Source organism: Lynx canadensis, chromosome B1 (assembly GCF_007474595.2).
Source record: "Lynx canadensis isolate LIC74 chromosome B1, mLynCan4.pri.v2, whole genome shotgun sequence".
Taxonomy (NCBI): Eukaryota; Metazoa; Chordata; class Mammalia; order Carnivora; family Felidae; genus Lynx; species Lynx canadensis.
The window spans coordinates 149679458-149704269 of NC_044306.2; the positions used below are offsets into that span (position 1 = coordinate 149679458).

General features: G+C 37.7%; 1 protein-coding gene across 5 annotated transcripts in view; it reads left to right on the plus strand.

The window, feature by feature from the left end:
- Positions 1–10505: 10505 nt before the first annotated feature.
- The window catches only part of LOC115512581 (sulfotransferase 1 family member D1-like), a 44933-nt gene continuing 30626 nt past the window's right edge, over positions 10506–24812 (plus strand). Inside the window, exons 1-2 of one of the 5 annotated variants that reach the window (XM_030313740.1) lie at positions 23612–23933; positions 24431–24545. The gene's annotated coding sequence lies outside the window, so the exon portion shown is untranslated. Of the gene's footprint in view, positions 10872–20990; positions 21074–23611; positions 23934–24430; positions 24546–24812 lie in introns of those variants that run through there. The other 4 variants (XM_030313741.1, XM_030313743.1, XM_030313744.1 and 1 more) reach the window with 4 other exon arrangements.

Consider the following 24812-nt stretch of genomic DNA (forward strand, 5'->3'; position numbering starts at 1 on the left):
GAGGAATTTAAGATACTAAACAGATGACCATAAGGGAAAGGAAGCAAAAAGAATATAAAAACAGGGAAGGGGACAAAACATAAAAGACTCTTAAATACAGAAAACAAACAGAAGGTTGCCAGAGGAGTTGGGGGGGGTGCTAAATGGGTAAGGGACATTAAGGAATCTACTCCTGAAATCATTGTTACACTATATGCTAACTAACTTGGATGTAAATTAAACAACATGTAAATTTTTTTAAAAAACCCCAAAATAAAAGTAGTTAAATATCAAAAAACATAAGCAGACAGTTCAATTTCTTTATATTTATGGCTACTTTTTTTTCATTTAGTAGTATATTTAGTATGTGCATATGCTTCTATATACATATATGCATAAATACATATTAATAACTGTGCATGGACTTTGAAGACCTTGGGAGAAAAAACTAAAGAATAAATACATTTGGAGGCATAACTATACCTTTTGTATTTTCTTTTATTTTCTGAAAAATGGCCTACTTTGGAATTTATCTTAGTCTAATATAAGTTTTGGGAAGAACTGGACTGATTTCTAGATGTCTATAAATAATCCCAATGAGTATTATTTATGCTTGAATGGCTTTAGCTAATTTGAAATATTTATGCTCTAGAGGTCTTTCTGCCCTATATATACAATGCAATGAATGTAAGCTCTGTACTCTTTAAAACTTCTAAAGAATGTGATATTTACCAGTAAAACAAAACAAAAACAAAAGTAAGAGAAGAAGAATTGTTATTTGCTATTTAAACAATGTTTTCTTGGGGCGCCTGCGTGGCTCAGTCGCTTAAGCATCAGACTTCAGCTCAGGTCACGATCTCTCGATCCGTGAGTTCGAGCCTCCCGTGGGGCTCTGGGCTGATGGCTCAGAGCCTGGAGCCTGCTTCCGATTCTGTGTCTCTCTCTCTCTCTGCCCCTCCCCCGTTCATGCTCTGTCTCTCTCTGTCTCAAAAATAAATAAAACTTAAAAAAAAACAAAATAAATAAAATAAACAATGTTGTCTTGGCTTGTATCTTATTTTTCTGTATTTTGTTGATGATTTTTTTCATCAATAAATGAAATTTTGCCATTTGTGACAACATGGATGAAATTTAAAGGCATTATGCTAAGGAAGTCAGAGACAAATACCATATGATCTCAGTTATATGTGAAACCTAAAAAAATAAAATAAAAAATAAACAAACAAAAACAAAAACAAAAGGTCATAGATACAGGGAACAGACTGATTACCAGAGGCAGAGCTGGGGGTAATCAAAATGGGTGAAGGTAGTCAAAAGGTATAAACTTCCATTTATAATATAGTCTTGGGGATGTAGTGTACAACATGGTGACTATAATAATACTGTATTGCATATTTCAAAGTTATTTAAAAGTCTTCATCGCAAGAAAAAATTTTGTATGTAACTGTGTTTGTAACTCTGCATGGTGACAGATGTTAAGTAGGCTTATTGTGGTGATCATTTTGCAATATACACAAATATCAAATCATCATGTTGTAACCTGAAACTAATATAATGTTATATGTCAAATATATTTCAATTTTTTTAAAAAAAGTCTTTTTAGTATCTGGAAATAAAAAATTATTTAGAGGAGGGGAAGATGGCGGCATAGGAGGACGCTGGGCTCACCGCGCATCCTGCTGATCACTTAGATTCCACCTACACCTGCCTAAATAACCCAGAAAACCGCCAGAGGATTAGCAGAACGGAGTCGCCAGACCCAAGCGCAGACGAGAGGCCCACGGAAGAGGGTAGGAAGGGCGGCGAGGCGGTGCGTGCTCCACGGACTGGCGGGAGGGAGCCGGGGCGGAGGGGCGGCTCGCCGGCCAAGCAGAGCCCCCGAGTCCGGCTTGCAAAAGCGGAGGGGCCTGACGGACTGTGTTCCGACAGCAAGCGCGACTTAGCGTCTGGGAGGTCATAAGTTAACAGCTCTGCTCGGAAAGTGGGAAGGCTGGAGGACAAAGGGAGGGTGAGCTGCGGAGCCCCCGGACGACAGAGCTCAGTTTGGTGGGGAACAAAGGCGCTCGCCAGCGCCATCTCCCCCGCCCATCCCCCAGCCAAAATCCCAAAGGGAACCGGTTCCTGCCAGGGAAATTGCTCGCTCCGCACAAACACCCAACTCTGTGCTTCTGCGGAGCCAAGCCTCCGGCAGCAGATCTGACTCCCTCCGGCTGCCACAGGGCCCCTCCTGAAGTGGATCACCTAAGGAGAAGCGAGCTAAGCCTGCCCCCCCTGCCGCCGTGCACCTTGCCGACCCACCCCAGCTAATACGCCAGATCCCCAGCATCACAAGCCTGGCAGTGTGCAAGTAGCCCAGACGGGCCACGCCACCCCACAGGGAATCCCGCCCCTAGGAGAGGGGAAGAGAAGGCACACACCAGTCTCACTGTGGCCCCAGCGGTGGGCTGGGGGCAGACATCAGGACTGACTGCGGCCCCGCCCACCAACTCCAGTTATACACCACAGCACAGGGGAAGTGCCCTGCAGGTCCTCACCACACCAGGGACTATCCAAAATGACCAAGCGGAAGAATTCCCCTCACAAGAATCTCCAGGAAATAACAACAGCTAATGAGCTGATCAAAAAGGATTTAAATAACATAACAGAAAGTGAATTTAGAATAATAGTCATAAAATTAATCGCTGGGCTGGAAAACAGTATACAGGACAGCAGAGAATCTCTTGCTAGAGAGATCAAGGGACTAAGGAGCAGTCACGAGGAGCTGAAAAACGCTTTAAAGGAAATGCATAACAAAATGGAAACCACCACGGCTCGGATGGAAGAGGCAGAGGAGAGAATAGGTGAACTAGAAGATAAAGTTATGGAAAAAGAGGAAGCTGAGAAAAAGAGAGATAAAAAAATCCAGGAGTATGAGGGGAAAATTAGAGAACTAAGTGATACACTAAAAAGAAATAATATACGCATAATTGGTATCCCAGAGGAGGAAGAGAGAGGGAAAGGTGCTGAAGGGGTACTTGAAGAAATAATAGCTGAGAACTTCCCTGAACTGGGGAAGGAAAAAGGCATTGAAATCCAAGAGGCACAGAGAACTCCCTTCAGACGTAACTTGAATCGATCTTCTGCACGACATATCATAGTGAAACTGGCAAAATACAAGGATAAAGAGAAAATTCTGAAAGCAGCAAGGGGTAAACGTGCCCTCACATATAAAGGGAGACCTATAAGCCTCGTGACTGATCTCTCTTTTGAAACTTGGCAGGCCAGAAAGAATTGGCACGAGATTTTCAGGGTGCTAGACAGCAAAAATATGCAGCCGAGAATCCTTTATCCAGCAAGTCTGTCATTTAGAATAGAAGGAGAGATAAAGGTCTTCCCAAACAAACAAAAACTGAAGGAATTTGTCACCACTAAACCAGCCCTACAAGAGATCCTAAGGGGGACCCTGTGAGACAAAGTACCAGAGATATCACTACAAGCATAAAACATACAGACATCACAATGACTCTAAACCCGTATCTTTCTATAATAACACTGAATGTAAATGGATTAAATGCGCCAACCAAAAGACATAGGGTATCAGAATGGATAAAAAAACAAGACCCATCTATTTGCTGTCTACAAGAGACTCATTTTAGACCTGAGGACGCCTTTAGATTCAGAGTGAGGGGATGGAGAACTATTTATCATGCTACTGGAAGCCAAAAGAAAGCTGGAGTAGCCATACTTATATCAGACAAACTAGACTTTAAATTAAAGGCTGTAACAAGAGATGAAGAAGGACATTATATAATAGTTACAGGGTCTATCCATCAGGAAGAGCTAACAATTATAAATGTCTATGCACCGAATACCGGAGCCCCCAAATATATAAAACAATTACTCATAAACAGAAGCAACCTTATTGATAAGAATGTGGTAATTGCTGGGGACTTTAACACCCCACTTACAGAAATGGATAGATCATCTAGACACACGGTCAATAAAGAAACAAGGGCCCTGAATGAGACATTGCATCAGATGGACTTGACAGATATATTTAGAACTCTGCATCCCAAAGCAACAGAATATACTTTCTTCTCGAGTGCACATGGAACATTCTCCAAGATAGATCATATACTGGGTCACAAAACAGCCCTTCATAAGTTTACAAGAATTGAAATTATACCATGCATACTTTCAGACCACAATGCTATGAAGCTTGAAATCAACCACAGGAAAAAGTCTGGAAAACCTCCAAAAGCATGGAGGTTAAAGAACACCCTACTAACGAATGAGTGGGTCAACCAGGCAATTAGAGAAGAAATCAAAAAATATATGGAAACAAACGAAAATGAAAATACAACAATCCAGACGCTTTGGGACGCAGCGAAGGCAGTCCTGAAAGGAAAATACATTGCAATCCAGGCCTATCTCAAGAAACAAGAAAAATCCCAAATACAAAATCTAACAGCACACCTAAAGGAAATAGAAGCAGAACAGCAAAGGCAGCCTAAACCCAGCAGAAGAAGAGAAATAATAAAGATCAGAGCAGAAATAAACAATATAGAATCTAAAAAAACTGTAGAGCAGATCAACGAAACCAAGAGTTGGTTTTTTGAAAAAATAAACAAAATTGACAAACCTCTAGCCAGGCTGCTCAAAAAGAAAAGGGACAGCAACATGCAGAAGGTTGAAACTAGACCACTTTCTCACACCATTTACAAAAATAAATTTTATCTATTTACCCAAATAGATAAAATCATGAATGAAAATGGAATTATTACAACCAATCCCTCAGAGATACAAACAATTATCAGGGAATACTATGAAAAATTATATGCCAACAAATTGGACAACCTGGAAGAAATGGACAAATTCCTAAACACCCACACGCTTCCAAAACTCAATCAGGAGGAAAGAGAAAGCTTGAACAGACCCATAACCAGCGAAGAAATTGAATCGGTTATCAAAAATCTCCCAACAAATAAGAGTCCAGGACCAGATGGCTTCCCAGGGGAGTTCTACCAGACGTTTAAAGCAGAGATAATACCTATCCTTCTCAAGCTATTCCAAGAAATAGAAAGGGAAGGAAAACTTCCAGACTCATTCTATGAAGCCAGTATTACTTTGATTCCTAAACCAGACAGAGACCCAGTAAAAAAAGAGAACTACAGGCCAATATCCCTGATGAATATGGATGCAAAAATTCTCAATAAGATACTAGCAAATCGAATTCAACGGCATATAAAAAGAATTATTCACCATGATCAAGTGGGATTCATTCCTGGGATGCAGGGCTGGTTCAACATTCGCAAATCAATCAACGTGATACATCACATTAACAAAAAAAAAGAGAAGAACCATATGATCCTGTCAATCGATGCAGAAAAGGCCTTTGACAAAATCCAGCACCCTTTCTTAATAAAACCTCTTGAGAAAGTCGGGATAGAAGGAACATACTTAAAGATCATAAAAGCCATTTATGAAAAGCCCACAGCTAACATCATCCTCAACGGGGAAAAACTGAGAGCTTTTTCCCTGAGATCAGGAACACGACAGGGATGCCCACTCTCACCGCTGTTGTTCAACATAGTGCTGGAAATTCTAGCATCAGCAATCAGACAACAAAAGGAAATCAAAGGCATCAAAATTGGCAAAGATGAAGTCAAGCTTTCGCTTTTTGCAGATGACATGATATTATACATGGAAAATCCAATAGACTCCACCAAAAGTCTGCTAGAACTGATACATGAATTCAGCAAAGTTGCAGGATACAAAATCAATGTACAGAAATCAGTTGCATTCTTATACACTAACAATGAAGCAACAGAAAGACAAATAAAGAAACTGATCCCATTCACAATTGCACCAAGAAGCATAAAATACCTAGGAATAAATCTAACCAAAGATGTAAAGGATCTGTATGCTGAAAACTATAGAAAGCTTATGAAGGTAATTGAAGAAGATTTAAAGAAATGGAAAGACATTCCCTGCTCATGGATTGGAAAAATAAATATTGTCCAAATGTCAATACTACCCAAAGCTCTCTACACATTCAATGCAATCCCAATCAAAATTGCACCAGCATTCTTCTCGAAACTAGAACAAGCAATCCTAAAATTCATATGGAACCACAAAAGGCCCCGAATAGCCAAAGGAATTTTGAAGAAGACCAAAGCAGGAGGCATCACAATCCCAGACTTTAGCCTCTACTACAAAGTTGTAATCATCAAGACAGCATGGTATTGGCACAAAAACAGACACACAGACCAATGGAATAGAATAGAAACCCCAGAACTAGACCCACAAACGTATGGCCAACTCATCTTTGACAAAGCAGGAAAGAACATCCAATGGAAAAAAGACAGCCTCTTTAACAAATGGTGCTGGGAGAACTGGACAGCAACATGCAGAAGGTTGAAACTAGACCACTTTCTCACACCATTTACAAAAATAAACTCAAAATGGATAAAGGACCTAAATGTGAGACAGGAAACCATCAAAACCTTAGAGGAGAGAGCAGGAAAAGACCTCTCTGACCTCAGCCGTAGCAATCTCTTACTCGACACATCCCCAAAGGCAAGGGAATTAAAAGCAAAAGTGAATTACTGGGACCTTATGAAGATAAAAAGCTTCTGCACAGCAAAGGAAACAACCAACAAAACTAAAAGGCAACCAACGGAATGGGAAAAGATATTTGCAAATGACATATCGGACAAAGGGCTAGTATCTAAAATCTATAAAGAGCTCACCAAACTCCACACCCGAAAAACAAATAACCCAGTGAAGAAATGGGCAGAAACCATGAATAGACACTTCTCTAAAGAAGACATCCAGATGGCCAACAGGCACATGAAAAGATGTTCAGCGTCGCTCCTCATCAGGGAAATACAAATCAAAACCACACTCAGGTATCACCTCACGCCAGTCAGAGTGGCCAAAATGAACAAATCAGGAGACTATAGATGCTGGAGAGGATGTGGAGAAACGGGAACCCTCTTGCACTGTTGGTGGGAATGCAAATTGGTGCAGCCGCTCTGGAAAGCAGTGTGGAGGTTCCTCAGAAAATTAAAAATAGACCTACCCTATGACCCAGCAATAGCACTGCTAGGAATTTATCCAAGGGATACAGGAGTACTTGTATCCCTTGCATAGGGGCACTTGTACCCCAATGTTCATAGCAGCATTCTCAACAATAGCCAAATTATGGAAAGAGCCTAAATGTCCATCAACTGATGAATGGATAAAGAAATTGTGGTATATATACACAATGGAATACTACGTGGCAATGAGAAAAAATGAAATATGGCCTTTTGTAGCAACGTGGATGGAACTGGAGAGTGTAATGCTAAGTGAAATAAGCCATACAGAGAAAGACAGATACCATATGGTTTCACTCTTATGTGGATCCTGAGAAACTAAACAGGAACCCATGGGGGAGGGGAAGGAAAAAAAAAAAAAAAGAGGTTAGAGTGGGAGAGAGCCAAAGCATAAGAGACTCTTAAAAACTGAGAACAAACTGAGGGTTGATGGGGGGTGGGAGGGAGGGGAGGGTGGGTGATGGGTATTGAGGAGGGCACCTTTTGGGATGAGCACTGGGTGTTGTATGGAAACCAATTTGTCAATAAATTTCATATATATATAAAAAAAAATTAATTTAAAAAAAAAGCTGCCATGACATAAATATACTCAGCTCCATGGGCAGACCCTTATGGCCAAAAAAAAAAAAAAAAGAGATCATCTGTCTTTGGCTACAATGGAGCTGTGGTATCCTGCCAACAACCATGCAAGTCAAGCATCTTATGTCTACCTAGGCACATATATATGTATTTGTTATTAGCAAGAGTTTGAAAAAAGAAACTCCTTACTCATTTGCCAATGAAAATATTTTTTTCATTTATGTCAATTCTTGAAACCATTGAACATTAACTAAAACTTTTAGTACTTTTGTCCAAATCTGTGAATATCAAAACCAAAGTTGTCTACAAAGGGCCATATTTATTATAGACACTTTAGAGCAACTGCTTATAGGGAAAATATTAAACTAGTCTCCAACTTAGCCACCATTTAGGGAAGTTTTATGAAAAGAAATTGTATTAGTCAGCTTTACTAAGAAATGAAACAATCTCAGACTTCTTGTTAACTACAACAAAGGGTTATTCCTTGTTTGTGTTGCTTTTGAGTGCCACATAGTTCCAGGCTTTAGACAGGCTGAGACTTTGACACATGTGTTTTTCATTTTGGGGCCCAGGCTGAAGGAGCAGTTCCTTTAGGGGACGTGTTCATTCTCAAGGTAGACAAAAAAAGAACAAGAGATCCATGGTAAAATACAATGTCTGTTAAAGCATCATTGGCATCTTCTCACTTCTACTCACATGTAATTGGTCAGAGATCACGGCTTAAGTCCAAAGTTATTGGGCAGGAAAATATACTGCTTTCAAAGGCAAAGTACAGGACAGTGAATATTTGCCCACATTAATATAATCAACTCCCATGGCCTTCTCTCAACTTTTTACAGCCCTTTATTATCAAAACTGTTGGCATTGATTTGAAATCCTGCAGGAAGAATTGTATGATGAAGAGCTCAAGAACTCCCAGTTTTGCTCTTAACTCCCTGCCATAACCTAAAACTCAGTCAGTTGTTCATTCTCATCTCACAGGAAGGCCTGTGAGAGTCCCAATGTTTGGGCTGAAGTGTCAGAATTGTTGGCGACTCCTTGACAGTGACAAAAACATTGAACTGATCTATACCTAAATGATCATTCAGGGTACATACTACATGCATAGTAACATAGTTATAAGAAACTAGAGATTTATGTTTTGAGATATCTTGCCCTAAGTTTCAGTCTTATCTGATCAGGGTAGTATTGATGAAATCTACTGATGTGTTGCTGCCAACCCTCAAACACTTATAGTCTCATTCTATATATAATTCATCTTTAATGTATGTCTCTCTCTATATCTTTCTCTGATAGATAGATAGATAGATAGATAGATAGATAGATAGATAGATAGATATACACATACATTTGGAGGCATATATATATATATATATATATATATATATGCACAATATCATGCAAACTTTTAAAACTTATTTCTAAACAATATTTATTTATGATATGTATCCCTACAGAAAAGAATATTTAAAATACTGTTTCAGCAATCAACTTGACAATGCTTTTTAGACCAATAATAATTAGGGCTTGGGAAAGTAAACCCTTTGAGTAATGGGCCAAGTTTACTAGGCTGGATACCTTTCATTTACCCCTCCAGGTTCCATCCTGTTTTCTGCCTTGGGAGGTTAAAGTGTATGGATTACATTAACAGGATTTTGGGCTCTCTGGCTTCTATTTGGCAGGAGATCTGAAGAAGAGAGGAGAATAAAGTTAAGCGGATTATTTCCCTGGACCTTTCTCATGAGGTCAAATTAAGTGGGATGCATCCTTCAATCAAACTAACCTGAAAAGTCTCATCCCTGAATTCCCTTGTTTTCATTAATGGCATGCTTTCTTCAGCTATATCTAGTAACACTAGATCCTGAATCCATAAGTTGCAATTTTTCTGGAACATAAATCTTCAATCTCATGCAAGGGAGGCATGAGAAGAGCCTGAGCATCATATTCTAGCTGCAAGACCTGTGGCGAGGCAAACTAGAAATATTTTCCCCTGTTTTTCAGACTAATCTATAAATGGTATCTAATTTTCTCCAGATGTGTTGCCTTCCTGTAATTCCGGAGTAGTGTGACATCCAGGTTGTTTCTTCGTTTCTTCCCTGAAGCAGACTACAAGATAAAATCCTTAATCAAGATTTTCCCACTGGAGCCAAAGGAACGGTTGGATGTTCACAGAGGATGATAATATAGAATAATTATATCTTGGGGCACCAGAGTGGCTCTGTCGGGTAAGCATCTGACTCTTGACTTCAGCTCAGGTCATGGTGTTATGGTTCATGGTTTCGAGTCCCGGGACGGGCTCTGTGCTGACAGTGTGGAGCTTGCCTAGGATTCTCTCTCTCACCCTCTCTCTCTCTCTCTCTGTCCCTCTTCTGCTTGTGCTTCCCCCCCCCAAACTAAATAAACATTTAAAAAACATCTTTATACTTTGTTGAATGAGAGGTTGCAATTTCAAATTCCATTTCTGTACAGTTTGATAAACTCACAGATCCAAATAACTTTGCCCTGTGTTAACAGCATGATTTCAAGACCTAGAAACAAAAAGGAAGCATGTCATATATAGGTGATCATATGGAAAATGACAAGAGTTTCAAACCAGTTTTTTCTATTTGGAAACAGAATTTTTACCACAGTCACCACTATTGGCCCAGGGCTTAAAAAAGTGATATAGATCTGGCTCTGGATGGTAGAGGCTTCATTTAAGGAACAGAAGATATTCCAACTTTTCTTGGCTTCATGTTCTTTTCCCTTTGCTCTGACACAGGGAACATGTTCCTGCTGGTCTAATTTGCCCATGCAGTTCTAGAGGTACAAACAAATCACCTTTAAGTGAGGGTTTCTAATAAAAACACTGGAGCCATGAAATGGCATCCGTGTTATGCTTTTATAGCTGAAATTAAAAGCGAAAGTTAAAGAGCCTCCATTTACTACGCATAATTACTGGATAGTGTTCATTCCAGATTCCATGGATTTCCACAGGCTCTTTGTTTCCATCTATCTACCACCACAAGTAACAACAAAAAGCCTTCTCTTAAGCATTTAATACTTAAACTGGTAATAAATAGACTTTGTACAGCTAATTATCAACCTCATATAGCCCTACAGATTTCATCTTTTCTTCCTAATGCATAAGACAGATTATCTTGGTTGACTGAACAATATATAGAGGGAAATTTCCAGTAACCAATTTCTGTAGAAACAAACTCTGGGCCTCCAGTTCCTCAAGACAAGCATCTGGTAAGTGATTTATCAACTCTCTCTTTAAAGTGTCAATATTTTGTATAAAACTAAATTTAACAACTGAAAAATTAGAGAATAAGAAATGGAAAATTCTCATATGGATGTTTTGCTGTGAAATGGGAACTATCTGGGGATTCTTAGGTCCAGATTTTCTATCATAAATTCCAAGCATTATTTTTCATATTTAAAATTGTATTGTCTGCAGAGGTAGTCTGCTCTACTAATTTTAACTTTGTAAAGCTAAAACTAATTTTAAAGGTTATTAATCTTCCACCTCAGTATTTCTGTTTATCTCGAAGGAATATTTATCTTGAACATCTCAACTACTTGGTTGAATTCTTTAAAAATCTGTGTGTAAGAATATGGAAATCCGATCTAGGTAAAGATACAAGTCTGCTTTTTTGTACTTCTTGAAATTACCAAAGAATTGTATTGTATAGATGTTAGATAAATGCATTTTCCATTGATGACTGCCTTTATTTCCTTTTTCAAAAATAATTTGACTATATGGCATGTGTTTCACTACAATGCATATATGATCTTTTTTATCTTTAAATTAGAGAACCACTACAGTAATGTGTTCTTCAGTTTCTACAAATTTATTACTTTCCTAAAGGTTTTGAAACACGATTATTTTTTCATGCGCACTCTCCTACTGTCACTTTAATGAAAAACTACTTCAGAATGGTCTCTTCTATATCCCTTTGACTTTTACCTTAGATTTATTATTTAAGCAATATTAAAAAAACCCCACATTAGTACAGAAAACCTTAATAAATGAAGAGTCACTTGATATCACTAAATGTTTATTGTAGTAATGAGATTATTTAGCATTGTATTTTAACAACTGATGAAAAGAGCTTAATACATTTTAAACCTAAATATTTGAAATTAAAATGATTCTAGTAAGTCAGATTAATTTATTTGGGCTAATGCCTATGACCAGTCAATACAGTTTTTTTCAATGCATAAATGTTTACAATCACGTTTTTTTTTATTTATTTTTTTATTTATTTTTTATTTTTTATTTATTTTTTATTTTTTTTATTTTTATTTTTTTATTTTTTATTTTTTTATTTTTTTTTCATATATATATATATGAAATTTATTGACAAATTAAAAAGAAAGATATAAATATTTTCTTCAAGATATGAAAATTAGAAGCCAATGTTCTGAAAATGTTCCAAAATTATATTTTATTTTAAACCATTAAAATAGATTTATTAGCTATCAACATGAATAAAGCTATACTGAACTTTAAAATCACTATATTCCCGACTGAAAATGGGGATAATATAGTTGAAGGCTGTATGATCATATGAGATGCCTAAATTTCCAGATATACTAGAAGAGGTATTTTATATGGTAAAAAAAAAAAAATTCATTTGGGGCCACATGACTCATTTAGTGTTTCATGATGGCTCAGAGTATGCAGAGGGTATTTTCAGCAACAATTAGACACTTTGTTTTCTCTGGAATGTTGGCAAGTGTATCCTTCTTCATTGCATCTAAGAACAACTTCCTGTTGTGTTCTGAAACTTGACAGAAATAAACTTGAAAGAGTTTGGAACTGATTTCAAAAGTCAATAGGAAGTAGCTATCCAAAGCCTTTAAAATTTGAAGAATACTTTCAAGGGTGTGTGTCCGGGCAGAATCTAAGACGTCGCAATTGAAGATGCACACCTGAGTTAAAGTCATCTCCTTCTAGGAAAAATTAAAGCTTTATGAAACTTCGCAATGCACACATCTAGCACTCGCTTTGGCAGAACATACACAGGTACATTCATCTCATTGTATCTCATAGCACCACATCCTGAGAATAGATTTTAGAGAGGAGGAACAGTGGAATAACACTAATCTTTCCCAGAAAAGAGTAATTCTTTGTTTTGGAAAAGGTTTGGTGATAAGAGATCTGACATAGCCCAGGTAATTTTCTTTAGGTCTGATTCATCCCACTATAGGCCACTTTGCCTTTGTCAATGTGGGTTTAAGGCTTAATCTAACTCCAGTTTTGTCAAGTTAGCAGAAGTCAATGTTTTCAGCCTATATAAATATCATTATTTCTCAAAGACATTGAATTTTGTATCTTATTCTCCAAAGAAGGTTGTGCTAAAAGTTACAGTACCCATAGAAATTATAGATGGACAAGAAAGAAAGAAACATATTTTAAAGGAGAATAATGAAATACTTTTGTTAACAAAAGTGCTCAAATTGTTTTAAACATTAAAAGGGAATAAACATATGTGTGCATATATATATATATATATATATATACACACATATATACACACACACATATGGATTTTTAAAAGGATGAATTGAGAAACAGAGAAAAAATATAGGCTAATAAAAAGTAGTGTTATTGTCTAATAAGATAGATTCAAAACAAAAAAGATCAAGAGTTAGCTAAATCTATGTTAATAAATATTATATTCCATAATGAACACAATCACAGTTTTATAGTTCAGAGAGCATACTTTCAGAGTAAGAAGAAAAACTCATTTACTGTGTATGTTAAAAGTTTTGAGAGAAATTGATAGAAATAGATATGCAGAGGTAAATCTTACACAACATTAATCTATCTGAGAGATTATATTAAAATATTTTGAAGATTCAAAAATATATTGACATTGAATACATTTGTATATATGCATATATAAATATAAACATTTACATATATATACAGATTTATACATACACATATATACACTAAATATGGACACTAATAGATATACCAATAGATATATCTTATACTACCAATAGATAATACAACTTGCCACAAAATGATCATTTTGATCATTTTGATCACAATCAAATGTAAAATATAAAATTTATGATGTTTGAATTCTCTAAACCAGCAAATTAACATAAAGAATCTAATTAAAAATTGTAAAATGAGACAAGTTAAATTTGCAAATTAAAGCCGAATCAAATACATTTTCTTTATAATAATCTATTGGGTTAGTAATCATATAATTAAATACAAATTATTTAGTAAATAATGAAAACTGGAAATATTTGAGCCTCTTGGATTTGGCCAAAACTGACCAGTGACAAATTCAAAGCCTTAAATGTTTTTGGGGTGCCTGAGTGGCTCAGTTGGTTAAGCAACCAACTCTTGATTTCAGCTCAGGTAATGATCTCTTGGTTTGTGAGACTGAACACCATATCGGGCTCTGTGCTGACAGCATGGAGCCTGCTTAAAATTCTCTCTCTCCCTCTCTATCTATGCCCCTCCCCCACTCTCTCTCTCTCCCTCACTTTCTCTCTCTCTCTCTCAAAATAAATAAACATTTAAAAAGTTATTTAAAAATCCTTAAATGTCTTCATATTAAATTAAAGACAATTAATTATTCACCTGAAAAACAAACAAACAAAAAAACAAAAAACAAAGAAGGAACAGGATGGTGTCCAGAATCCATAAATCTCTGTATTATTTTTTTGAGTATAGATGACACACAGTGTTACATTACTTTATACACAGGTGTACAACTCAGTGATTTGACAAACTTGCACATTATGCTATGTTCACCATGTGTAGCTGCCATCTGTCCCATCACATCTCTATTAAAATGACATTGCCTGTTTTCTTTATGCCGTGCCTTTACTCCCATGATATATTCATTCCATAACTAGAAGCCTCTATCTTCACCTCCCCTTCACCGTTTTGCCCAACCCTGCATCTCTCTCCCCTCTGGCAACCATCAGTTTGTTCTCTGTATTTACAGATCTGATTCTGCTTTTTGTTGTTTCTTCTTCTTTTTTATTTTAGATTCCACTTTTGAGTATAATCATATGATATTTGTCTTTCTCTGACATATTTCACTTAGCATAGAACACTGTATGGTCCATCCATATTGTCTCAAATGGCACAATCTCATCCTTATTTATGGCTTAGAAATATTCCATTTTCTATTGATGGACACAGATTGCTTCCATTATCTTGGCTGTTGTAAATAATGTTGCAATAAACATAGGAGGGGATAAGCATATGTCTTTTCAAACTAGTGTTTTCATTTTCTTTGGTAAAAGACTCAGTAGTGGAATTATTGGATCATTTTTAATTTTTTGAGGAAACTCCATATGGTTTTCCACAATGGATGCACCAGCAGTGCACAAGGTTCTTTTTTCTCCACATTCTCACCAACACTTGTTGTTTCTTGTCATTTTGGCTTTAGCCATTCTAATTGGTGTGAAGTAATAGCTCTTGTGGTTTTGATTTGCATTTCCCTGATGATTAGTGAGGTTGAGTATCCTTTCATGTGTCTGTTGGCCATCTGTATGTCCTCCTGGGAAAAGCATTCAGGTCCTCTGCCCATTTTTTAATCAGTTGGTTTGTTTTTTAAGTATTAAGTTGTATAAATTCTTTATATATTTTGGATATTAACCCCTTATTGAATATATCACTTGCAAATATCTTCTCCCATTCCATAGGTTGCCTTTTTGTTTTCTTGATGGTTTCCTTTATTGAGCAAACACTTTTTATTTTGATGTTGTCCCAATAGTTTATTTTTGCATTTATTTTCCTTGCCTAAGGAGATACATCTAGAAAAATGTTACCAGGGCTGATGTCAGAGAAATACTGCCTGGGGTTATGATCCTTCACTTCGTTATGTACATGTTGTTTGACTTTGGGAATTTCTCATAACATCTCCAACCCTCAGTTCCCTTTTCTGGAAAATAGGGGTAAATAATATCTATCTCATATATTGCTAGAAAGGTAAATTATTATTATAATTTTTGTGGTTAATATTTTATTGATCTTTACTCTGTGTCAAGCATTGTTCCAAGTACTTTACTCATTTAATTCTTACAAGTATCCAATGCAATGAGACATACAATAATTCCCATTTTACAGATGAAGACAATATAGTCAAAAAAATTTACAAAAATTATTCAGAATCACACTTGAAAGGGCCTTTTGAAAACTGGCTCCAATCCATTGTGGGTGCTCCATAAATGTTTATTTCCCCACCTTCTTCCATCTGCCTTTGCCTGCTTTTGATCGTACAAAACAGGAAACATTTGCTCAACTGTCTAACCAACTCTGCCAAATATTGCCTTTTTCTCTGCAGGAGAAATCCAAAGCTCCTACTTTTTAGGTGAAATCATACAGCACCATGGTGACAGAAAAGCCACATTTTAAAGAAAGAAAGACAAAATCAAGTTAAAGAAAAAAACAACCCACATTCAAACACGGACATACACAATTCTATTTTCAATGAAGCTACATGCTTGTTATACTATTCCTAACAAGTATATCATTTACACTTACAAACAAGAAGGCCCTATTATAAAGCAGAGTTGTATATACTTTCAGGAACTGAGATAGTGATCTCACCAATCTCTTCCATTGCTAGGTATTAGAGAGCTGTTTTCTGGATTTAACAAGGCCCTGGGGATGCCAGATGAAGAATATAATTAACTCTTTACCATAAAATACCTACGTTAAAAGACCCTGACAATAAGAGTGCCTGGTAGCAAATGGCATCCATTACTTCCTGACTATGTACAAAGAATTGCCTGAGGATATGAAATAATAGGGTATATTCATCTTGCGAATATCTGTATGAGATGGAGGAAACAGGTAATTGCAATTATCTCCACTTAAATACTAAAGTTGTTAAGCATTTTTAAGCTAATGGCTTGCTTAAGACAAATTATAGCGGCATCTGAGTTGCTCAGTCAGTTAAGCATCTGAGTCTTGGCTTCAGCTCAGGTCATGATCTCACGGTTTGAGTTGGACCTCCACGTTGGGTTCTGTGCTGATAGCATGGAGTCTGCTTGGGGTTCTCTCTCTCCCTCTCTCTCCCTACTCTTCCCCAGCTCCAGCTCTCAAAAATAAATAAATAAATAAATAAATAAATAAATAAACAAACAAACAAACAAACAAATGTTTAAAAAAAGAGAGAGATTATAAAGCAGAGATTAAATATAAAAACTTAGACCATTATCTCTTTTTGTGGGACTGAATCAAAGATAGAGAATAGTTCTCTAGATGAAAGAGAATGTATTTTTTTTCTGGTTTGAGATAGTGTTAAAATTTTTAAAAGCGTGAATTTTGAGATTATGATGGTATAAATGGTGACCATATGATAACACTTTTAGAAATACATGCCCGACAGTGTGCTGCATTTTCTTTTTCTTTTTCTTTTCTTCCAAGTTTTTATTTAAATTTAAGTTAGTTAACCTATAGTGTAGTATTGGTTTCAGGAGTAAAATTTGGAGATTCATCATTTACATAGAACACCCAGTAGCATGATGCATTTTCATCCACATTATTTCATTTATGATATTCTTTCAAGTTTTTATTTAAATTCCAGTTAGTTTCATTTATGAGCTTATGACAATGACATTGACACAATGACTATGATTCTATGAAATGGATGCTATCTGGTCAGATGAAGAATTCTCTGCTCAAAAAAGTTCACTTGCCCAAAGCTACATAGTTGGTAAGTTCTAGATTTTTCTAGCAGTGGCCTTTCCAGCAACAAAGCTGAGAGCTTTCACTGTTGGATGAGTTAATTTCCAGGATGTGAAATCTGATTACCATTTAGAAGTTTTGTGTTATAGGGCAGGTTGCATAAACTCTGAAAATTTCCAATGATATATCAATTTCAAAGCTATTATTAAGTCAAGTGGAGATATATAATATGAAAATTATAATGACTATAAATGCTCATAAATATTAGTATTTTTCATGTATTATGCCTTGGTGTTAATCCATGCTATCTTAGCCAACTAAACTTGATAACATAAACTAAGATCATTTATAGGATACAGTGTGTGGGAAAAGAACATGGGCTCATTTCTATGTAGACAGCAAACAAACAAAAGACAACAGTCAAAAGGCACATAATTGGATAATTTATTACAGACATAAACTGCCAAAAGTCATGTGAAAAATACAGAATATTGTATGTATTATTTTTGAGATTTTATAAATAAGAAGCTTTTATAAATGTACACTTTGAAGTTTGATAACAGCAAAGCAGCATTTTAACTAGCAGTATCCTAACAGAATTTTTCAGCGATAGAGGAGTGTTGTGGTAAACATGTTCCTTTCTTGTTTCTACTGTTATGACCTAAAACATATAGTTGGGGGGCACTGGGTGGCTCAGTAGGTTAAGCCTCCGACTTCATTCTGCTCAGGTCATGATCTCACTGCCTGTGAGTTCAAGCCCCACGTCAGGCTCTGTGCTGACAGCTGAGAGCCTGGAGCCTGCTTCAGATTCTGTGTCTCCCTCTCTCTCTGCCCCTCCCCTGCTAGACTCTGTCTCTCTCATAACTAAAATAAAAACATAAAAAGAAAATTTTTTTTAAACATATAGTTGGTAACCAGAGAATATTCATTTTACTTAGAATTGGAGAAAGTGATGGGGCGCCTGGGTGGCTCAGTCGGTTGGGCGTCCGACTTCAGCTCAGGTCACGATCTCACGGTCTGTGAGTTCGAGCCCCGTGTCGGGCTCTGGGCTGATGGCTCAGAGCCTGGAGCCTACTTCCGATTCTGTGTCTCCCTCTCTCTCTGCCCCTCCCCCGTTCATGCTCTGTCTCTCTCTGTCTCAAAAATAAAATAAACGTTAAAAAAAAAAAAATTTAGAATTGGAGAATGTTAGGGGTGAAACAAACCAGAGTGACCATTTTGTGCATTTCCCATATTTTTTAGACAGGTAAAACTTGGCTCAGAAATAGGAGGTAAGTAACTCAGGTTTATATGGTTGGTTTGTGAAACAGCTCAAATGCCACACCTCAGATTCCCAATGCTGTGCTTTGAAAAGCCCCACAAATACAGCATTTCTATTGCTAAAATAGTTTAGTCTTTACACATTTAAAAAGGAGTTCATAAAATCTGTCCTGTTTAGGTGTGTTGAATATCGGGGCACCTGGGTGACTCAGTTGGTTAAGCGTCCAACTCTCGATTTCAGCTCAGGTCATGATCTCACGTTTGCTGAGTTCCAGCCCCATGTTGGGCTCCACATTGAGTGTGGAGCCAGCTTGGGATACTGTCTCTCTCCCTCTCTCTCTCCCTCTTTCCATCTCCTCTGTTTCCACTCTCTGTCTCAGAATAAACACCTTTTAAAAAAGAATCTGAATATCAAAATATTATCACTTTCTACGGGAATAATGTATTGATTATTGTGATTTTAATATTAACTTTTTTGTGATTAAGACACATCATATCCTTAGGTACAATATTTCATTATTTTAACTCATTAATAGGCATGAAAGCCAATGTTTGGTTTAGGTTAACATGGACTAACATTGACTTTTACCAGTGTGAAGAATATTAAGTAGTTTCCAAGGACTTATAATTATCTTCCAGAGGAAGTTATATTTCAAGGGACATTTTGTTTACATCTATTTAATTTACTTGTTATTAGTAATTATATTTGATTTAAAAATTTTTTAAAAAAGATTATGCCTGGGTGACTCAGTCAGTTAAACGTCTGACTTCAGCTCAGGTCATGATCTCAGGGCTCCTGGGTTTGAGCCCCGAGTCAGACCCTCTGCTGACAGCTCAGAGCTGAAACCTTCTTGACATTTTTTGTCTCCTTCTCTCTCTGCCCCTCCCCCACTCACGCTCTGTCTCCCTCTCTCCCTCTCTCAAAAATAAACATTTAAAATTAATAATTACATTTGAATTACCTACAAAAACTTCATTAAACATTAGACAAAGTTAGCCATTATTCAAGTCTATTCTTTTGGTGTAGTTGACAGACCTTGTAAGAGACAATATGAACTTATTTCACTAGTAAACCCAGGTGGAATGAAAGTTTTATATCTAATGCTGAAATGTCTAAAGACATGTCTGTTTCAATTAAAACATCAACATTAAACTAACTTTTATATCAAATATTTTCCCAGACCATGTGAACTTAAAAAAAACATGTAGGTTAGTTTCTATCTTTCTGAGAGGTTTAGAAAACCAAATCCTTATAAGCACTTGTCTTCAAACCAACTAAATAGAACTCTTTCAGAAATTAGTTTTAGCAATACCATCCAGAAGTAGAAACATATCACATATTTACAACATATACAAGTGGACATACACCCAAACACACAGACACATAGACCTTATTTCTTTTTTATTTTCAAGTTACTTAATGTACAGTGTCGTCTTGGCTTTAGGAGTAGAACCCAGTGATTCATCTCTGACATATGACACCCAGTGCTCATCCTGAAAAGTACCCTCCTTTATGCTGGTTCCCCATTTAACCCATCCATTACATTTTAAATGCATAATAAGAGGTATAACTTCAAAAGACAGAGAAAGAACCGATATTCTTCCAAGAAGCACTTTAATTTCTTAAGGCCAATGCTTTACAAGCCTTTAGAGATAAAAAGGGGAAGGCTTTTGTTTTGTTTTGTTTTTTCCTGGGAAACAAGGTTTTTGTGGCTACAGCCACAACTGGGCAGCAGGGGCAGGTGGGAACACCCAGGCTGGTGAGTCAAGCCAAGCCACCAAGTCAAGTTGTCTCCCACCTTCAGCAAACAGAATACAAAGGTGTTCAGGGGTAGGCCAAGGGCATTGGTGCAGCAGTAAAAACAGCAACACTCAACCTCAAGTGAGGTACCTGGAGGGTCATGGAAGGTCCCTGCAGGATGAGGGAGGACTAGAAACCTGGGGCTGGGACTCAGAAGCCTTAGGAACAGGGAAAGTTTTCCAATGGTAAAGGAATAGGTGAATTCTGAATCGCCTGCACAGCTGACTTTTGTTTTGCAAAAGGATTTGTGAGTTAAGGATAGTTTTTCTCAATCCCTCGAAGAATTGGGTGGTAACTTAATTGACATTATGGATTGATTCACCTATCCAATTATATTATCTTCAATTTGCTTCTTTCCCTCTGCGTACATAGTTTTAATTTTAAATATTTCTGGCCATATTGAATAACTTCCATCAGGTGTCAGATGGGTCCCTAAAGAGAATGAAAAAAAATATTACTTTCTCAAAATCCGGAGTCACTTATAAAATAAGAAAAAAGCAAAGCTAAGCAAAACAAAACCTTGCAAGTAACAGGCAGGCAGAAAGCCAAGCACAGTTATGCAAAATGAGACCAGTGAGAAGGCCAAGGCTGTCTGTCCCTGGGACAAAAAGGTTCAAAAAGCAATGGGTTTGGATTTCGAAAGGAAGGGTCAATGTAACGCTGCATTTTGCAATCTTTAGCGGGCACTACAGAGACTCGGAAGAACTGATTTTGGTAAGAATTTTTACCTTTGGCAGGCTTCTACTGGTTTTTCAAAGATCCTCTCTATTGGCTCTGGTATTTGCCAGAGTCTTCCCTTAGTTGTTTCAAGGAAAAAAGTAACCATTTACCTGAAAAATCTCTCAGTTTTGTCCTGTCTAGGAGGGGCCCATATAGGAGCCATCCTTTGGAGGCAGATCTAGGGGTGTCTGTAAGGCCATCAGCTGAGATTTTTGTTTACAGTTACGTAGTCTCTTCAGGAGAAACAATTCAGACAGAGGATCACACTGGGGGAGCAGCAGGAGTTAAGTCAGTCATATAATCTTTTGTTTCAGGCACTTTTTACATCTTTAATTTATTGTTAGCCTTTTATAATCTTTTAATGAAACTATTTTGAACTTTTTTAGCTTTGTGGAGGCTTCTGCTTGCCAATTAAAAGAGGTATTCAGTTCTGTTTGAGAACCCTTACTTTCAAGTGAGCTTCTTAAATCATCTTATCTGATCGGAACGATCCACGTATGGCCACTTTACTTCCACATTGTCTTTAGTAACATTTTTCCATCTTGCTAGACATCTGGAACATTCTGGAACTATAGTTCTTAGACATAAAATAAGCAGGTGAGCTGGAAGGAAGCACACTCAATTCTCTATATACAGAGGATCCCATTTCTTTCAGCTAGGTTTTGGGTTTCTTGGAGCCAAACTAATACTTAAGAGGGATTTGTCAAGGGGTTGGGATTTAGTGAGGTGTTTTGCAGTGTGTCTCATTGCATGGAAACTTTCTTGAGGTTGGTTGGTGACCTAGTGTCAACCTAACTCATTCTGTGACAAATTTATCCTAACACAGAGTCTTTGAGTTAGGCAGTGAGTGCTCTAACAGCTCTTAAATCCTCAACCTATGCCCACTAAGTTTTGCAGCTTTTTGGCCTCCAAGATCCATGCTACCAATAACTTTTATTTACATAAAACAAGACAAAAAAACATGTGCACCTTAATACACCTGCAGCAACCAAAACATGTCATTCTGGACTGGTCAAGAGAAGGCCCTGTGCATACCACAGGCAAACCCCAACGTGGGCTTAACCAGCAGATGCCCTTCAGGAGACTTTGGACAGGAAATTGGGAAAGGATTCAACCAGCAAACTCTAATAAATAAGGACCTTGGACTGGAACTGGGGAAGGGATTCCAACATGGACTTGTGGACTGAACCAAGAGCTAAGAACTGGTGTTCTGCTCTGTGAGAGCCTCCTGTCAGAAATCCAGTTATATCAGTAGCTTGAATATAAGAACAGAGCTAAAACCAAGACTTACCAGGAGCCCTCAGAAAGGACAGGAAAAACAGTGGACTCAAAGGGCTTGTGGGGCATCATACCTATGTTTCTTGTTGCCCCCCAAATGCTATCAGAAGTTCACTCTGGATCCCATGTGGAGCCTGAGTGGCTCAGTCAGTTAAGCATCTGACTCTTGATTTCCGCTCATGTCGTGGTCTCATGGTTCGTGGGTGTGAGCCCCACATCGGACTATGTGCTAACAGTGCAAAGCCTGCTTTGGATTCTCTCCCTCCCTCTCTGTCTGCCCCTCCCCTGTTCATGTTCTGTCTCTTTCTCTCTCTCAAAATAAATAAATACACATGAAAAAATTACAAAACTAAAACTAAAAACTTAAAAATAAGAAGTTCACTTTGATCCCAATGCTACCACCAAATCGGTTAGGAAACAAAGTTCAACCGAGTAAATTTTAAGATCTAATTTGTTAAATGATTCATGAATTGGGCAGCATCCCATCTATAGCAAGTAGAGGGGAGCTTTCTCATGTTGTTATGTGTGAGTTTTCTAAAAAGATTTATAGTTAAGGTAAGGCCTAGATAACACAGTAGGGAAAACATATTTAGGAGGAAAGAAATGGCCTCAGATTTAAACGTTTTGAATTTGTCAAACAGTCAAGACATTCATAGAAATGTTCAGAATATATAAGTCTTTGTCAGCCTGGTGATGTTGACACTAATATGTGTAAGTCACATATCGAAGGTGTTTACAGAGTAGATAAGAATGCTGACACTAGATTTGAAGTTATCACATTTAAGGTGTGACCACTCATTTATCTGTCCTTTATGCATGAATTCTAGTTATCATTTTTCTCTTACTACTTAATTCTTCATTCCTTATCACTTTACCATGTTCTATTTTTCCTCATGGTACTTATCTCCATATAGTATGTCTATTCTTATTTTATCAAACTCCACATTGGCTCCATAAGAGTAGATATTTCATTGAGAATGTTCCTGTAGTAGCCACAATATGTTGGATAGTACAATAGACTCTACTGTGGTAGGGTCCCCTACCTAAGGAAAGAAAAAAAAAAAAAACAAAAAAAAAACCTCAAGGCAACCTTGCTACTTGACAAAGTCCCTCAAGACCTTGTAACATGAGATCACTTAATCAGACTACAAGTTTGTGTGTTTCCATATATGGGAGACAAAGAAGTAAAAAAGATATAAAAAAACTACACCACGTGGCGTTCTGGGCTCAGTTCTTTGGGTACGAACACAACTGAGTGGTGCTGGCAGGAATAAAGTTGCTTCCTGGAAAGAAAAGCCTCAGTGTGATGACGCTCTGTGAGAGAATCCTGCTCCATTACTTGGGGGCTCTCATCCAGGATTTGGAGATGGTGCATTTCCACCTCCTTTGCCACTAGGGATGCGAACCTCAGGGCGCCTGGAGAGGGGATTCACCAGGCACCAGAGGACTGCTCGATCCGCAGGAGACTAGCCCTCCCAGCGCACTAGCCCTCCCAGTGCACAGAAGCCAGGACCCTGTGTGTGCCAATGGAATCCTTGAAGCCCAGGAACCAGTTCAGAGAATACCCGTCAGACTGGTAGGAACCCGGGTTCATTTTGTCAGACCTGCCCCTACGAGGCAGAAGGGGAGCCTGATCACCTCCCAGACTTGCCCTAGTAGTTCCACAAGGGAGGAGGAATGAAGCTGCAACTCTAAGGCTTTGGGCGCTGGGCAGCAGGTTGGAGTCACCATGTGACTATGTATGGGGACTTGTGTCTCCTTCATTTCCTGTGTCAATGACTATGATAATTAGAGCCAACAGTCTCTGGTTAGTCTACCTCAGAACGGAGACTTTAAGAAATATTCCCAAGCAGCTGCCGAAACTCCTTTTGTTTCGGGGAAGTTCCCTGTCTTCTCCGGACTGACATGGACTGCCTAATTCTACTGGTGAGAAACAAAACAAAAGAAACCTGGAGTCTGCTCCTCTGTCTGAGTTGACAAGATTTAAAACTGGGAATTCTCTTTCTCTGCCTTGTGCTGGCACCTTGTCTCTTCTGCCTTCCCTTCCCTCCCTCCTGCTTCTGCACCACCTAGGGGGAGGCCTGCATAACTGGCTCCTCAATACCTCAGGCACCATCAACTCCTCTTCCCACCCTAGATGTTGAGAAGTGAAGACCACCGAAGACAGATTTCCCCACTAACATTCCAGGTAAAAATTAACCATGGGGAACAAATTGTCTTAAGTGGACTCAAGTAAAGCATATTCAGTGTTTAAGCTAATTTAAGTTTGTTGGTTTGAGATAGACAATGTTTAACAACATTAAAAAAAAATTATTCTACCTAGATTTGCTGTAGGTCAAATAAGCTCATGTTATCTCTGTTCCAATTTGTTAACAAAAGGATGACTTAAAGTGATGGTTAATTTTGTCTGTCTCAAAGTTTTCATGGGTAATTGTTTAGATAGCTTTCAAAGTCT